Source organism: Stomoxys calcitrans, chromosome 2 (assembly GCF_963082655.1).
Source record: "Stomoxys calcitrans chromosome 2, idStoCalc2.1, whole genome shotgun sequence".
Taxonomy (NCBI): Eukaryota; Metazoa; Arthropoda; class Insecta; order Diptera; family Muscidae; genus Stomoxys; species Stomoxys calcitrans.
Genome location: NC_081553.1, coordinates 166,063,196 through 166,081,290, shown reverse-complemented (window position 1 = coordinate 166,081,290; position 18,095 = coordinate 166,063,196). Strand labels below are relative to the sequence as shown.

The window sequence follows — 18,095 nt, the reverse complement described above, 5'->3', positions numbered from 1 at the left end:
CAGAACGCCTTCCCCAAATCGGAGTGTATCTATTCTAAATTCCATCTAGACTTCGCTAAATTTGGTGCAAAAATCTCTGTTCGTGAAATGTACCCTTATATGGGAGCTGCTATAAAATATTGTTCGATTCGTCCATGGATTGGATTAAACTGTTATCATGCCGAGAAAAAGTCGTTCAGAACAAAAATACCGGAAATTGTGGGTACGTTAGTATGGGATCTACGCCTAAAGTTTGATCCATATGGACCACATTCGCATTTTATAAGCTTAAGAATTTCAATCTCGGTCATTAAATACGTCTTGTAGAAGCTGAAGATTTCCAGCCTTTATGGGTATAATGAAAAGATATAGTCCTATAGAGCCCATCCTCGAACATAAACGCTTAATGGATAAAAAATACATATGTGCCACAATTCAGCTTCCATAAACAAAAAATCGGAATCTTACACTAACAAAGACGTAATCTCTAAAATTTTGCTTAGATATGGCGCGAAATGTTATTACTATCTGAATACCGCAGCCGAAGGTAATGTTTAAATGTTTAAAAAACTATTCAATTTAAAATAAATATTTATGGCACAATAATAAACCAAAGAGCAATGAATCGTAGCACTTGAGGACATAGTACCCAAATGCATCTCAGAAATATTGAAAACAATTCTTATCTAGCAGCAACATAAGCAAAGCAAAACTTGTATCTCTGTCCAGCTTTTTTTTCTCTGTGCAGCTTTATTTTCTACTGTTCGACTGCAAAATCGATTATTCGACTTTTTTAACATTGAAAGTCCATTACGACTTTTTTACACAAAAAGTCGACCAATTGATTACTCGAAAGTCGTCTTTGGGATCCCTAATCAATACTGTCGTTGGATAGACTCATGTGAAACTACGAGAATTGTAGATAATTCACTTGTTCACACCTCGTAGCACACGTTTTGTTATGGCAAAGTCATTGCTGGTACCGCGTTTAGTATACGGTAGTGTGCTTTTTGCTCATTGCGAATCCCTGAGTCGGCGCAAGCCAAACGTGGCATACAATAATATAATGCGTTATGTGTATGGTCTAAGTAGGAAGCAACATGTATCGTCTTTTACCAACTCCCTTTACGGATTTAGCTTTGCTACTCTTCTTGATATAGAGGCGCTCCAAACTCTGGATAATTTTATTTTTATGCACAAACCAGAATGTCTTTATAGAAGACTCATGGGATCGAAAAGAGGGAGAACTAGTTAGAGCGTGCTAAGTTAAGCAAGGCCGAATCTTACGTACCTCCACCATGGATCGCATTTGTCGAGTTCTTTTCCCGGAATCTCTTTTTAAGGGAAACTTAGGATAAAAGAAAATAGCTGCTATGCTATTGCAGCTATATCAAGTTATGGTTCATGCGAGACAACTGCTTCTCGCAAAACAAATTTGCAGCCAAATCTGATAACAATTGCGCCCTCAAGAAGCTCAAGAAGTCAAGATCCCAGATCGGTTTATAAGGCAGCTATATCAGGTTATGTACCGATTTGAACCATACTCAGCGCGGTTGTTGGAAGTCATAAAGAAACACGTCATGTTAAATTTCAGCCAAATCGGAGAAGAATTGCGCCCTCTAGAGGCTCAAGAAGTCAAGGTCGGTTTATATGGCAGCTATATCAAAACATGGACCGATATGGCCCAACCGACCTACACTAATAAAAAGTATTTGTGCAAAATTGCAAGAGGCTAGCTTTACTCCTTCGGAAGTTAGCGTTCTTTCGATAGACAGAGGGACGGAAATGGCTAGAACGACTTAAAATGTCATGACGATCAAAAATATATATACTTTATGGGGTCTTAGACGAATATTTCGAGGAGTTACAAACAGAATGACGAAATTAGTATACCCCCACCCTATGGTGGAGAGTATGTGCTTAGTATGGTTCAAATTGGCTCTTAACCTGATATATAAAGCGATCATGGGTCTTGGCTTCTTCAGCTTTTATAGAGCGCAATTCTTATCCGATTTGGCTGTAATTGTGTATGTGGTGTTTTGGTGTCACTTCCAATAGCTGCGCAAGTATGGTTCGAATCGATAGCTGCCATAAAAACCGATCTGGGATCTTGACTTCTTGAGCCGCTAGAGGGCGTAATTCTGATTCGATTTGGCTGAAATTTTACATGAGGAGTTTTGTTATGTCTTCCAACCACTGTGCTTAGTACTACGCAAATCGGTACATAACCTGATACAGCTGCCATATAAACCGTTCTCCCGATTTTGCTTCTTGAGCCCCAACAAGGCGCAATTCTTATCCGAATGGATCGAAATATTTCACAATGACTTCTACAATGTTCAGCACTCAACTCATTTATGGTCATTCATTTTCAAGTTATCTATCTGTTAGGGCGAAGATCATTAAATTTTACAATTTTTGTTTGTTTCGCTTTCGAGACGAGCTCAATGATCAGAGATTTTCTTTGCAAGTGGTAAAGGAAAGCCAGAGATCGCAACACACACCAACCACTATGGGACGCGTTTCGTAATTTGGCTGCAATTACTCATTAGCCATATTAGGTGTGAAAGCTTCAAGGGCCGTACGTTGGTATGATGTACTTGTACCGAATTTATTGCGAAAACGCCTCTATGACACAAATACCACATTAACCACCGATCGTTTTTGTGTAATGGCAAATTTTCTGTCTGCACAAATTTTACTACTTCCATGGTACTCACAAGATTCTGTGCATCTGTTGGATGTTGTATTGATGGCTTCGAACGCTAGACGACGGCAACGGCCCTCGCTGTTGCTTCGTGTGCCCAGGTTCGAATACAACTTCCAACAGATGCACAGAATCTCTTGCGTACCATGAATTGATTCAACCATTTTTTTAATTGAACCTGAACATTTTTCAATTGGTTGAAATTTTTGTCATTTTTAATTAAAAAATTAATTGATTCAATCATTTTTTAATTGAAAAATTTTTAATCACCTTTTTCTTAAACTGTGATTGTATTATCATATTCGTGATTGAAGCAGTTTCAATTAAAAAATTAATTGGATCAATTAATTTCGTTATTGAAACCGATTTTTTTTGAGGAATAATCGACTTTCAAGTCGGAAAAAGTGGAAATCGAAATAGATTCAGTTTCAAGGCGATTTTTGCTGCCGACTGCTTCGACTACAGATGTTCAATATAGATAGATGTGCTAGCGACCAAGTACAAATATTAGAAATAAACGAAGAAAGAACCATGAACCAGATCAATTTAGTTCTAAACCGATTGTTTACACTCTTTGTTTTTAATCTTTTAATTATTTTTTCAAAACACAATCTAACTTTCGTGTTAGCTTCATTTTGTTAATTTACTTGCGTTTTTCTACAGTTTTTGTGTTTCCCCAATTCATCTTCTCCTCTCATAGGTGATTCTTAAGAATGAAATAAAGGAAAACGTCAGATTTTGTATGCTTGTTTGTGGCTTTGTACATTTGTACAGATTTACATGACATGTTCACAGATTGTGTAGGTTGGTCTGGAAGAAACAATGGGTTATATATTTTTTTAATATCGGAAGGCGGCTGGACCTCCCTTCTCCTCCAAGAAACACCACCCAAAATCAAAAGTGGATCGATCTAGAGTATATGGGTATTAATGGTATTGGAGTAGAAGTGGAATACGATTAAAATTGGGTTCAGGAACCCAGGGGCCGCCTCAACGCCAAAACTCCGTCAAACAAATATATTGACAGTTCATGTCAATATGGGGCTCGAATGAAAGATATTGAGACGTAAATTACGAACATGCCATAGAAATTCAAGTCCAAGGAGTGTGGGGTCTGTCGAGCTTCCTCCAAAAACCACTCAATGGAAAGGTAGTTGGGAGATTACGAATATGACATTAGACCTAGGAGTGCCGTCAAAACCCACCAATTTGATATAAAGACCAATCATGACATTATGAAAGATATTTGGTAGAACACTCAGAGAAATTTGTTAGTAAAAACAGCAAAAATGTTTGCTTTAACAGCAAAAAGACTGCTGACATATGGGAAATCAGTAATTTGTTGCTAAACAGCAAAAATTTTCGGCTGTTTTCAAATAAACAGCATACAAAATAAATACTACTATTATACTTATGCTTCTAAAAACAAAAAAATAACGCTTAACATTGGAATTTTTTATTAATATATAGCTAATGCCTTAATAGTTGTTTAGAAGTTTAAAAATTTGGAATGGATTTGAATGGATTTATTCAGAAGTTAAAAATTTTTAATGTAATGTCAGCAAACAGTGTTTTGCTGATACCAGCAGACTAATTTTTCTGGATGTAAAAAGGAGCCATTTGTTTGGGTTGCTGTCCCATTTTTTCCTATCATGATAATATGAGGCTTAAATGCAAAGTACTTGGGAGTTGGCACGCAATTGCTATCCACTTTCGGAAATGTATTTGAGAAAAGTATTTGAGCACGAACATTTTACTTACTTTAAGAGACAAGTGTATGGGTGACCAACCTTTCCAACCCTCGAAACACTTCTCAAGCGCGCTTTTTGTTTTAGCCAACAGCTCCTGTTTCGATTTTTCTTTTACCTTCTCAATCGTAGCAAAACACTTTTCTTTCATCGATGTCTTCAGTTTTGAGAAGAGGTAAAAGTCTGCGGAAGCCAGGACCGTTGAATACGGTGGTTGAGCCATGATAAAGGTTTTGCTGATTCCATGATTGGTTTTTCCACAATTCTGTGCGTTTCCTACTAATAGCTTCACGCAAACGGCGCATAACTTCAGAGAAGTATTCCTTATTCGACCTTGTGGTAAGAACTCATGATGCACCACGTCATTGAAGTAGAAGAAAACAGTGAGCAAAACCTTCACATTTGACCAAACGTGAAGTGCTATTTTCGGTCTTGGCTCTTCTGGACGTTCCCATTGGGATACTTTTGCTTTGGCTTCAATGTCATAGCCATACACCCATGATTTTTCACCAGTTATGATTTTTTTGAAGTAATCTGGTTCGTCGTTGACGATGTTCAACAGCTCTTGGGGATGTCCATGCGACGTTCTTTTTGCTCAAAATATAGCAATTTTGGAACAATCTTCTCTGCCGCACGTTTCGTACCTAAAACATCCGTAAAAATAGCTTGGCAAGAGCCGAACGATATGCCAATGTAGTAAGCAACCTCTCTGATAGTGATTTGACGATTACCCAAACCCATTTTCTTCACTGCTTCAATATTTTCATCGGTTGTTAACGTGCTCGGGCGATTAGGACGAGCATCGTCATCTTCTCGGCCTTCCCCAAGTCGATTATGTAGGGTGTATCGTGAACCGATAGGTGTAGGGTATTATACAGTCGGCACCGCCCGACTTTTGCCCTTCCTTACTGGTTTCAAATGGCATTGTTCCTCATAAATGCAGCCAGCATTAGGAGGAGATAACCACCGCTGAAAATATTTTCTGATGGATTTGAACCTAGGTTTTTAGCGTCATAGGAGGACATGGATTCGGATTAGAAGCTGTATCAAGTTAGGGCCTGAATAAGGGCATACTTGGCGCAGATATAAGGTCATAAAAATTTGTTTAAAAATTGCGTTCTCTGCGTCATGTTAATTAAAACAAGTGAAAGAGTGCTAAGATCGGCCGGGCCGAATCTTATATACCCTCCACCATGGATCGCATTTGTCAAGTTATTTGAATGACTTTTTCGAATAGAAAAACACCAGTTATGGAAATACACCACCTCCAAAATTTCAGGCAAATCGAGTAATAATTGCGCCCTCCACAGGCTCAAAAAGTCAAACTGGGAGATCGGTTTCTATGGCACCTATATAAGGTTATATACCGATTAAGACCATACTTAGAACAGTTGTTGGAAGTCATACCAAATTGACATATGCAAAATTTCAACGATATTGGATAAGAATTTCGCCCTCTAAAAGCCCAAGAAGTCTGATAGGGAGATCGGTTTATGTGGTGGCTATATCAGGATATGGACTGATTTAGACCATACTTAACACAGTTGTTGGAAGTCAAAATAAAGAACTTCATGCAAAATTTCGGCCAAATCGGATAAGAATAGCACAATCTAGAAGCTCAAGAAGTAAAGACCCAAGATCGGTTTATATGGCAGTTAAATCAGGTTATGGGCCGATTTGAACCAAAAAGTCAAAAACAGAAAACTTCATACAAAATTTCGACCAATTTGGATAAGAATTGCGCCCTCTAGAGGCTCAAGAAGTCTATTTGGGAGATGGGTTTATATGGCCGCTATACCAGGTTATGGATTGATTTACACTATACTTGGCACAGTTCTTGGGAGTCATACCAGAACACTTCATGTAAAATTTCAGACAAATCGGATAATAATTGCGATCTCTCGAAGCTCTAGAAGTCAAGACCCAATGTCAGTTTATATGGCAGTTATATCAGGCTATGAACCGATTTAGATTTTACCTGGCACAGTTTTCGGGTGCGATACCAAAACACCACATACTAAATTTCAGCCAAATCGGATAAGAATTGGTCAAGAGGTTAAGACCCAAGATTGGTTTATATGACAGCTATATCGAAACATGGACCGATTTGGTTTTGGCGATAAGAAGTAGTTGTGCAAAATTTCAAACGCCTAGCTTTACTCTTTCAAAAGTTATCGTGCTTTCGACAGACAGACAGACAGACGGACATTGCTAGATCGACTTAAAATGTCATAACGATCAAGAATATATATACTTTTTGGGGCGGCATATTTCGAGGTGTTACAAACGGAATGACGAAATTAGTATACCCTCCATCCTATGGTGGAGGTTATAACAAGTAAAAACGTATTGCATTTGCCCGTGTCGAACTTTGGGTAACTCCACTATGCATACGGGCCAGTTTGGTTTGGTTCATATTTGGTTGAGATGTCGAGGAACCTTTTACATACCCCTTTCAGAGGAACCGGTTAATCGATGCACCTTTCAAGGGTTTAAATTGACAGACCGGTCTATATGACAGCAATATCTAAATAGCATCCGATTGGATCGGTTCGGATATGTTTCAAATTTCGCGAAAACGGATAATACATATATGTGCCTGAAATAGCTTTAAGACCCTATGTTATGAGGCCGCCATATTTTAGTCCAAGTTCCCAAGAAATCGAGTAATAAATGCGTCTTTTATGGGCTCAAGAATCGGGACAACGATCTATATGGCAGCTATATCCAAATGTGGTCAGATCTAGCCCATTCAAAATCTTAAAATGCGTATCAAAAAAATGTGAAACTGTCAAAAACTTTTGTACAATATCTCAATGTTTAAAGGCTGTAGAGTGATAACAAAAGACGGACAGACACATGGCAAAAACATACATTTAATTTCAATGCAATTTTATTATTTAGCTACTATAATTAAGCTGTTCATCTAAACAGATAGGCTAAAAAGATAGTTGCTGAAATTTAGCATTGGTTGTTAATTTATTTGCTCCAGCTATTGGGTTGCCAAAAAAGTAATTGTCGGTAATATAGTAGTAATATAGTCGGCGTTGACAAATTTTTTCAACGGCTTGTGACTCTGTAATTGCATTCTTTCTTCTGCCAGTTATCAGCTGTTACTTTTAGCTTGCTTTAGAAAAAAAGTGCGCGAAATTTTGTTTACATTTGTTTGTTTGGCGTCAATTTTAATATGGGTACCACATGTATTGAAAGAAATTCATTTAACAAACCGAATCAACGCTTGTGATATGCACCTTAAACGCAATGAATTCGATCCGTTTTTAAAACGAATCATAACTGGACATGAAAAATGGATTGTTTACAACAACGTTAGTCGAAAACGATCATGGTCCAAGCATGGTGAACCAGCTCAAACCACTTCAAAGGCTGATATCCACCAAAAGAAGGTTATGATGTCTGTTTGGTGGGATTGGAAGGGTGTGGTATATTTTGAGCTGCTTCCAAGGAACCAAACGATTAATTCGGATGTTTACTGTCAACAATTGGACAAATTGAATACAGCCATCAAGGAGAAGCGACCAGAATTGGTCAATCGTAAAGATGTCATATTCCACCAGGACAACGCTAGACCGCACACATCTTTGGTCACTCGCCAAAAACTGAGTGAGCTTGGCTGGGAACTTTTGATGCATCCACCATATAGCCCTGACCTTGCACCATCAGACTACCATTTATTTCGATCTTTGCAGAACTCCTTAAATGGTAAAACTTTCGGCAATGATGAGGCTATAAAATCGCACTTGGTTCAGTTTTTTGCAGATAAAGGCCAGAAGTTCTATGAGTGTATAACACTAAATTTGCCAGGAAGATGGCAAAAGGTTATCGAACAAAATGGCAATTATATATTTGATTAAAGTTCACTCTAAGTTTTATTAAAAATGCATTTACTTTCTTTTAAAAAATCCGCAATTACTTTTTAGGCAACCCAATGTTTAAGGGGGGCGGAAAGCATTGGCAAAATGACAGAAGTAATCTCTTGAAATTAGCAGTCTCTTCAATGAAATCCATCGGAAAACACTTTCGATTCGTAAACAATGATGGTGTGTTCGTGTGTAGGCTACGACAACAAACCCGAAGTAACGCTCGGTGCAAAATGAGCAACAATTTAACACGATCAAATTATGTATCCGCAAAGTTGACAGGCGTTCCCGCTTACTTAGCTGATTAAATTACAAATATTATTCAAAAACATATTAACGCTCAGTTATTCTCGTCTTAGAATTTTTTCTCTCGTATAGATTTGTGTTTATTTATTTTGAATTTTTTTGTTTTGTTTTTGTACTCTGGATTTTTGTTGTGCTTGCATTTTCAGCTCAGTTGTTTGGACTCTCATTCCGATTGTTGTTGGATTTTTTCACTTGCAATTCACACTTGTTTTGAGAACGTCGCGACGGCCAACGAACCAACACAATACCTAATTCCTTTTTGTTTTTTGATTTTTTGCTGACTGTTTTTTCGTTTCACATGTCGATTCCATGCACTCATACATCATAGTAGACAGTTACTCGTTGACCGATAATTTTTTTACTTCTACAAATTAGTTTCAAATTCTGCAGCTTACAAACAAGTAATTGGTTGAATTTTGACTGGACAATAGTCCAAAAAGTTTTTTCGCAGCATTTTTTTTTTTTTTTTTTGAACTCAGATCAAGAAGGGGCTTAGTTACCTATCTATCATAGTCGCTGAGGCGTTCATCACCATTACTACCGTTGGGAGGAGATAAGATAACGGTATCTGTAAAGTGTACCCAATTAAACGGCAAGTGGCAATCATTTGTGGTGAGAAAGAAGCAGAGAGAACAAGAGGCAGACATACGTTTTAAGTTTGCTAAAAACCCACAGTCGAGTTTTTTTTTTCAATTTCAAATGAAATTAATTATGTACGTGTGACTGAAATATACAATTGATTAAAAACAACTGTTAGCCATAGCACCTAGCATATATCGGTGGACGCGGGTGGAAAATTTGTAGTGAAAACAGAAATTCTGCAGGAGGAAAAGCTAATAGAATGTGGTTTAGAGTTTTATACCCTCCACCACAAGTTAGGGTGTAGTAAATTCCCTTTACGATTGTTACACCTAAAAATAACTATTTAACAATCCTGGAAAGTTTTGCTGGTGAAAAGCACTTTATGTAATGAACGAATGGCCTTCTGACTCCAATGTCCATGAGAAGTATGGTCTAGCAGAAAGTAATAAAATACATATTTAGAAACATCCTGTCCCTAATATATAAGCGGAGGTTAAAAAACCCTTTTCTAACTTCACATTCTAATATAACTGTATATTCGTTATCTCGTCTTCATAACTTATGTTTAAATAAAATATAGTTAATATTTGATAATTTTCAACTCTCCTCCCCACTCTCCCGAAATATTAAGCTCAGTTTTGCATACTACATCAACTGAGGGTTTGGGGTGGAACGTCCCCCATTTTTATATCCTACACCCTACTGTGGTACAGGGTATTATAACTTAGTGCATTTGTTTGTAACACCCAGAAGAAAGAGAGATAAACCCATTGATAAGTATACCGATCGACTCAGAATCACTTTCTGATTCGATTAAGCTATGTCAGTCTGTCTGTCCATGTTAATTTGTGTACAAAGTACAGGTTGTAATTTTCATCCGATCGTCTTCAAATTTGGCGCAAGCATTTTCTTGGGCCTAGAGACGAAGCCTATTGAAATTGGAAAAAATCGGTTCAGATTTGGATATAGCTCCCATATATAGGTTCAACTGAATTGGACTAAAATTGCAATTATATTGTCATATGTAAACCGATTATCACGAAATTCTGCACGAGGGATTCTGTTATAAATCTCGACATTATTGGTGAATTTCATAGAAATCGGTTTAGATTTAGATACAGCTTGCATATATATGTTCTTCCGATTTGGACTAGATGCAACAATGTGGTCATTTGTTAACAGATTCACACGAAATTTGGCACAAAGGATTCCCTTATGACTCCCGGTATTGCTATTGAATTTAATACAAATCGGTTCAGATTTAGATATATGTAGCTTCCATTTATATTTTCCTGTTTTTTGAATAATACTCAATAATTTAGAAATTTGATAACCGATCTTCACTAGATTTGGCACAAAGGTTTCTCTCTCTGTTGAGATTTAAATATAGCTCCCAAATATATGCATCTCACGATTTTCACTTTTAAGACCTCTACTAACCCATTTATCAAACGATCTTCTCAAAAATTCGCACAACGATTTACTCTATGGCTCCTACAATATGTACGGAATATGATAGAAATTTTAAATTCGACGACTTTGCCTGCATAACCAATTTGGTATAGGGTATAAAAATGTCGGATTCGTCCCACTTAAGCCCGTCCTTACATGTTGAATTTCAGATTGAAGTTTTTGGATTACAACAAAGATTCTTCCTTTATTTAAGGCTCGCTTGTTTCCACGATAGCACGTAAATAGCACGGGCAAGTCCATATATCCATATTTACGGATGAATCGGAGATAGGGATGGAATGGATTGAAGTGCATGTAGCATCAAACTAAACATCAATGTCTCCTTACGCGTGCGGGACGAATACAGGAGTAAAAAAACTGGTTAAAGAGTCCAAAGTTCTGCCGCGTCGAATTTTATCTTCTTTGCTCATAATTATGTATAATGGATAAGAATTGCTATATCAGGTTATGAACCGATTCGGACCATACTTGGTTTGGATGTTGGAGACCATAGAAGAAGATCAGTTATACGGGAGCTAAATCCGGTTATGAGGAGGCCGCCGTGGCACAGAGGTTGGCATGTCCGCCCATGACGCCGAACGCCTAGGTGCTGTCCGATTCTAGTTTAAGCTCAATAATAAGGGGCTCTTTTTTTATAGCCGAGTCCGAAGGGCGTGCCACAATGCGACCCCTCTTTGGGGTGAAGTTTATTATATGGCTGCTATACCATTTTATACCCACCACCATAGAACGGTGGTTAACTAACCTAGCCACAATCCGAGGATAGCCCACTGGTTCTACAGAAGCGTGATTAGACCAATACTTACTTACGTCTCAGTAGTTTGGTGGACAGCTATGGAGAAAAATTCCAACAGTTTCAGAGAACGTGTTGTCTTGGCATAGGCGGACCAATGAGGACCACTCCCACTCCCACTAGGGCAATGGAGACTATTTTAGACATACAGATTAAATGTAAGACAGCCACTGTGGCGATGGGAAAATGGATTGAGGATGGGAGCGGCTCATATCATCGCGGTATAATCGAGGCAACGATAGGAATCCTGGAAGGAATGGAAAAGGTTTCCTATCGGATACCTGAGACAACATTTGAGGTCGAGTGCGAGGCACTACTGCCAGCGACACAGTCTTCGACTGACGGAACCCTAGTTACACGGATGGATCAACGCTAGGGAACAGAGTGGGCCTGGGGTTCTACATTGAAAACCCAGGGACTGAGATCTGTTTTAGACGGGACGTTAGAGCATTTCCTATGTCATTGCCCGGCTAACAGACACCGGTATTTAGGTGGGGACACGATACCAGACATAAACCCACTTAGAGAAGTGGTATGGAAACCAATTAAGGATTTTGTAAGTAGCACGGAATTCCTAACTTAAAATTTTCTTTTTCGAGGTTACTTTTTAGTTTTTAGAGCGCCCAACAAGCCGATTACCGGCTTAGGTGTATGTCCATAGTGGCTGAGGCGGATTAATATCTGCTCTTTTCAACCTAACCTAGTCACTCCGTTTGGAAATATTGATCTGAGACATATATTCTTGATCGTCTGGACATTTTGAGTCGTCCGTCCGTCCGTCTGTCGAAATCACGATAGAGGTCCAACGCATGAAGCTGGCCGCTTGAGTACGATTGAAATCGGTCTATAACCTGATATAGGTTACATGTAAACCAATTTCTCGATTTCACGGCTGGATCCTCTAGAAGCCACAATTTTTGTCCGATTTGGCTAAAATTTTGCACGTGGTATTTGCCAATAATTGTAGCAAGTACCCTCCATATCATTTTTTAACCTGATGTAGCTCCCAAATAAACCGATTTCTCGATTATCCTTTTTCGGTTCCTAGAAGCTTTTATTTTTCGCTTGTTTGGCAGAAATTTGGTACGTAGAGTAAAATATACCTTTCAGCTAATTTCTAGAACTTCGATCAAGAGATAGGTCAACATAACTTCTATATCTAACTATAATCAGATCATAAACCGTAATTTAAATAATAATTATTTAAAATTTCAGGGAAGCGGGGCAATATTGGGAAGATCGATGTATTGTATATGTGGACTATATTAAGACAAAGACCGACTTGGGCCATATTCGGAACGAATAACGGAGATCTTAACACAAATTTTTGGCATATCGGAGATCTTAACACAAATTATTGTGCCAAATTTCATCCTAATTCCAATTAAAAACCTCTGCTGAATTTCATCGAACGGTACACATAGCTCGTATTGTGGTTTTTTAAACATTTTTAAATAAGAATATTGTCAATTTTGTTCGGCTCCCCAAACTAGCCGGTAGGATGTTTTGTGATTTGTAGATTTTTCTTTTTTATGATTGGGTAACAAATTCGATATCCGCCTTGATTACAGAAAAACTGCCGATGGACAAATGCTACAGAATGTAAACGCGAACAGACCGACATAAATAAACCGATTAAGGAAGATATTCTGAGTTGAACCTTACACTGCAACACAGCTTCAGAAGTGGCGCAGGGTACAGTATAACCATAAATGCTACATAAAGGTGTAAATTGCATAATAATTTCATGCTAGAATCTAAAATCCACATCGGGATGTGTTTCAAGTAAAAAAACGTTACTAAATGACGTGTTACGGTTGATATACTGAGATGTGTCAGTAGAGGGACACTTCCATGAAATGTATTATCTATACAGCTTTGGAATATTGTCAGAAAGGTTCCCGGCACTATAAAGGAAATTTTCCAAAACGTTCTCCACACGAAATGGCTTAAATCCTTCTAAGAGTGAAGATGTTTTTTTCCGCACAATATATAAAGATAACACTATGGTTCCAATCATCGATTTATTTTTAGCCAATAGTAAAATTTTTTGATTTGTACTAATAGCAAACACTTAAAAAAGGTGTGAAATATAACTATTTGTTTAAAATGTTAACAAACCTTCGGCCAGGGGGCGTATATATGAATAATCTATTACAAATCAGCCAATATACATACTATGTACGTATTCTGCTAGTTTGATTATATACACTCACAGAAATTTGTTTGTAAAAAGAGCAAACATGTTTGCTGTAACCACAGAAAGTCTGCTGAAAATGGGACAGCAGTAATTTGTTGCTATAACAGCAGACATTTGCCGTTGTTTTCAAACGGTAAAGAGCTAAAAAAATTACAAAAATGTCATAAATATCTACAACTTGCAAACTTTTGAACGAATTTAAATAACAGCAGGCAATATAGCTACTAATGCTATATTTATGCTTTTAATTAAAAATTTCAAATATAAAACTTGCAAAATCTTTTTATAAATAGAAGGCAAATGCCTCAAATGTTGTTCAGAAGTTCAAAAATTTTGCATGCATTAATTTATTAAAATTTTTATTTTAACATCTGCAGACAGTGTTTGCTGATATCAGGCGACTAATTTCTCTGGGTGTACATTCAAACTGGTTATAATGGAAAGGAACTTACAAGAGCTTTTAAAAAATAGTTTTATATTTATGAGCGTCTCGTGTATAGAAGACTACGATACGGATGTTTTCAAACTAGACGAGCAGGGGCGCTTTGTGATGTACTCTGAAGAATTAGACTGATCATACCGAGAAAGTTACACTATCACTATAGTATGCATCAAGCGGAGATCCTTTGAATTAAAGGAGCGATGGAATGGCTAAGATAGATTGTCATAACGACGACGGGCATAGATAAATTTTCAGACAGCCAGAAAACCTTTAAATCTCTGGGGAACACATTTCTAGGAATTACCTTATACATTCCAGAGGAACTGGAGTCTGTGGGTATGCCTCTAGCGATATGTAAGCAAAGTCTTCAAGATCAAATCCGAAGGGCAACGAATGATAGATGGTCACAAAGTGGGGGTTGTGATCACTCCAAAATAAGGTCTACAGGTTTGCTGGCTAGACTTCTGAGTCATTGTGTCCGTCATGACAGGTTACTGTTTGATCTGAAAACATGATGACAGACAAAAGTTTGCAAGTAAGACTTCAGCAGAAGCTGTGAGGATGTCGCGGAAGAAGAAAGTATAGAACATCTGCTGTGTGTGTGTTCCGCACTGACAGTCAGAAGGAGTTTCACTATTGATTCTCATTTCTTTGAGAACTTGTCGGCTATAGCGGATGTGTACTTTCGCAAGTTGTTGGGCTTTTTAACTAGGGACTAGTAGGAATAAGGAACGGTAGAAACTTGAAGGCGTCTTTCTTGTCCTGTTCCTGTGATATCACAATGGACGAAAACGTCCAAGTGAGTCTGATGGCAGACTACCTCTTACACCTAAACTTTCACTTTATCAACTGCCAAGATCTGCATTAACAAGTTTCGCCCTTAAAAGCCTCTCAAATAGCATTATTTTAGTTCTTCTTCGATAAAATGCTTATTATTCTGCCGATTTAAATGAATCTTTCATTTTTGGGCCTTTATTCCGAATAACTACATGTGATTTGAATCGGTTTAGTTTTGGAAATACTGCGGTGGTGGTATATTTTTGGCACTGTGATACTTGGATTTCCATTTTATCCCCTTTTACGTCGTTAAACAATGTCTTCACTACCCAGCGAACCAAATGTCTTCCGAAACGATCTTACCGAGTTCGTTCCGAATTCTGTTTGACATTCTGAAGGAAATTTTGCAACGACAGTTCTGAAAGAAATCTGAACGATATCTGACAGTCTTTTCGTATGGTGTTTTTTTAATTTTTCTTCCGACAGTTCGGAAGGTATTCTGAACTTTTTCTGCACTGTTTGTCGGTAGGAATTTTTGTTATAATTTTTTCCCAAAGGGGGAAAGAGCAAATTTGAATGAATATCACAAGTAATGAAGGATTTTTATTGATTACTGAAAAGGAATTGCCAGACAGCAGATGGGATTAGATCACATAGATTAGATCATTGTGAACGTTTCTAAGGTGGCTAGTCTAATCATCAGTACAATAGTGCTGCTCTCTATGCTCCCGTCTGTCGGCCCTACAGTTCATAGCATGTTAATTTGTAGCCTTGAAATTAGGGATGTATATCCCAATTTGGAATATGGAGATTTTAATTTTGCTACCACAAGCTAATCCCTTAATTTTTGTTCCGACAGTTCCGAAAGAATTCTAAACGATGTCTGAACGTCTTTTTGTCTTTTTTGTGATTGTCTTCTTTTTATACCCACCACCGAAGGATGGGGATATATTCATTTTGTCATTCCGTTTGCAACACATCGAAATTTCCATTTCCAACCCTATAAAGTATATATATTCTTGATTAGCGTAAAAATCTAAGACGATCTAGCCATGTCCGTCCGTCTGTCTGTTGAAAGCACGCTACAGTCCTTAAAAATAGAGACATTGGGCTGAAGCTTTGCACAGATTCTTTTTTTGTCCATAAGCAGGTTAAGTTCGAAGATGGGCTATATCGGACTATATCTTGATATAGCTCACATATAGACCGATCCGTCGGTTTAGGGTCTTAGGTCCATAAAAACCACATTTATTATCCGAATATGCTGAAATTTGGGACAATGCGTTTTGTAAGCCCTTCGACATCTTTCTTCAGATCGGTTCAGATTTGGATATAGCTGCCATATAGACCGATCTCTCGATTTAAGGTTTTGAGCCCATAAAAGCCGCATTTATTTTCCGATTTTGCCGAAATTTGGGACAGTGAGTTTTAGGCCCTTCAACATTCTCTTTTAATTTGGCTCACACCGGTCCAGATTTGGACATAGCTGTTATATAGACCGATCTCTCTATATAAGGCTTTGTGCCTATAAAAGGCGCATTTATTGTCCGATTTCGTCGAAATTTGGGACAATGAGTTGCGGTAGGCCCTTCGACAGCCCTCTTCAATTTGGCCTAGATCGTTCCAGATTTGGATATATCTGCAATAAAGACCGATCTCTCTATTTTAAGTCTTGGCCCCATAAAGGCGAATTTATATTCCGATTTCGCTGAAATTTTACACAGTGACTTCTGTTAGGCTTTTCGACACCCGTGTCGTATATGGTTCAGATTGGTCTATATTTGGATATGGCTACCAAAAAGACCAATATTTTGCTCTACAAAATTGAACAATGACTTGTACTTATTAGATCACTTAATATCCGTGTCAAATGTGGTCCAAATCGGACCATACTTCGATAAAGCTGCTATGGGGTCATAAATTATGCATTTTTCACCGGATTATGTCAAAATGTGGTTTACATTTATACCCGAGGTGGTGGGTATCCAAAGTTCGGGCCGGCCGAACTTAACGAGTTTTTACTTGTTAGAATTCCTTTGGAATTCCATAAGAAACTCGCAAAGTACAAAATTTTATTCCAGAATTCAGTCAGAAATAGATAAGACAAGTTGGAAAACACATCCGTATTCATTAAGACACAACATCAGATTTCAGTCAGAAGTCATAACGACAACTCAAATATCCCTTCCGAATTTCCCATAATTTTGGTTCAGAATTCTGAAAGGGGTCTGTCAGAAACTTCGGCAGAAACATCAAATTTCCCTCCGACATTTCGTTTCGACATCGTGTCCACCACTCCATATATTTTTTCGGACAGACTTCCGATCCTAATTCGGAAAACTTTCGTACAGACTTCTGACCGTATTCTGAACATTGTCTTCTCTGGGTAATTTCAATTTCTGTATCCTTGAAGGCCACCATAGCGTAGAGGTTAGCATGGCCGCCTATGAGCTGAACGCATGGGTTCGAGGTGAGGTACTATGCCATGTAAAAACTTTTACCCAAAGAGGTGTCGCACTGCGTTCCGCCGTTCGGATTTGTCTATAAAAATGACGCCCCTTATCATTGAGCTTGATCTTGAATCGTACAGCACTCATTGTTATTTGAGACGTTTGCTCCTTTTCCTCTGTGAAATGCTCATGGGCAAATTTCGATTTACGTCTTCTCAGTAATTTTAAAACAAATCTCGGGATCCCCCTATTTTGGTTAATGTTTTTTTTGTACAATTAAAAAAAATAGTTCTAATTTTAAAGATTCGTTTGAGGTTTTGATTCTTTGGCTCTCTTTAAAAGGCTAAATCCAATAAATAGGAAAAATCTAAAATTTTGGGCAAACGTTTTTTTCTGTGTATGAATGCGGACTTTGTTGATATTTCGTATATGTGCCAACAATTACAACAGAAATCCAGATATTACTGCAAAGTAAATTTTGCTATTCTTCCAACAAGTGCATAAACGCAAAATCTCAGACCGCAAACCACAAATCGAAACGCGTTTAAATAGTAAACATTCAAATCTTGGAAATTATAGCAAAACAAAATGTTGCGAATTACACCCACGGCCATATCAAGAAGTGGGAGAGAATATGTGAAACTTTTGTAGAAAAAACGATTTCTTGCAACTTTGTTTTGACCCTTCCTTCATTTATCTTGGATTATGCATGGAACTCGTATCAGCTTTTAGCGATAATCGCTTCATGGGCTACAAACGAA

General features: G+C 37.8%; 1 protein-coding gene across 21 annotated transcripts in view; it reads right to left on the bottom strand.

Moving 5' to 3' along the window:
• The window catches only part of LOC106081014 (TLD domain-containing protein 2), a 585,921-nt gene that overhangs the window by 137,760 nt on the left and 430,066 nt on the right, over positions 1–18,095 (bottom strand). The gene's annotated exons all lie outside the window — the stretch shown is intronic.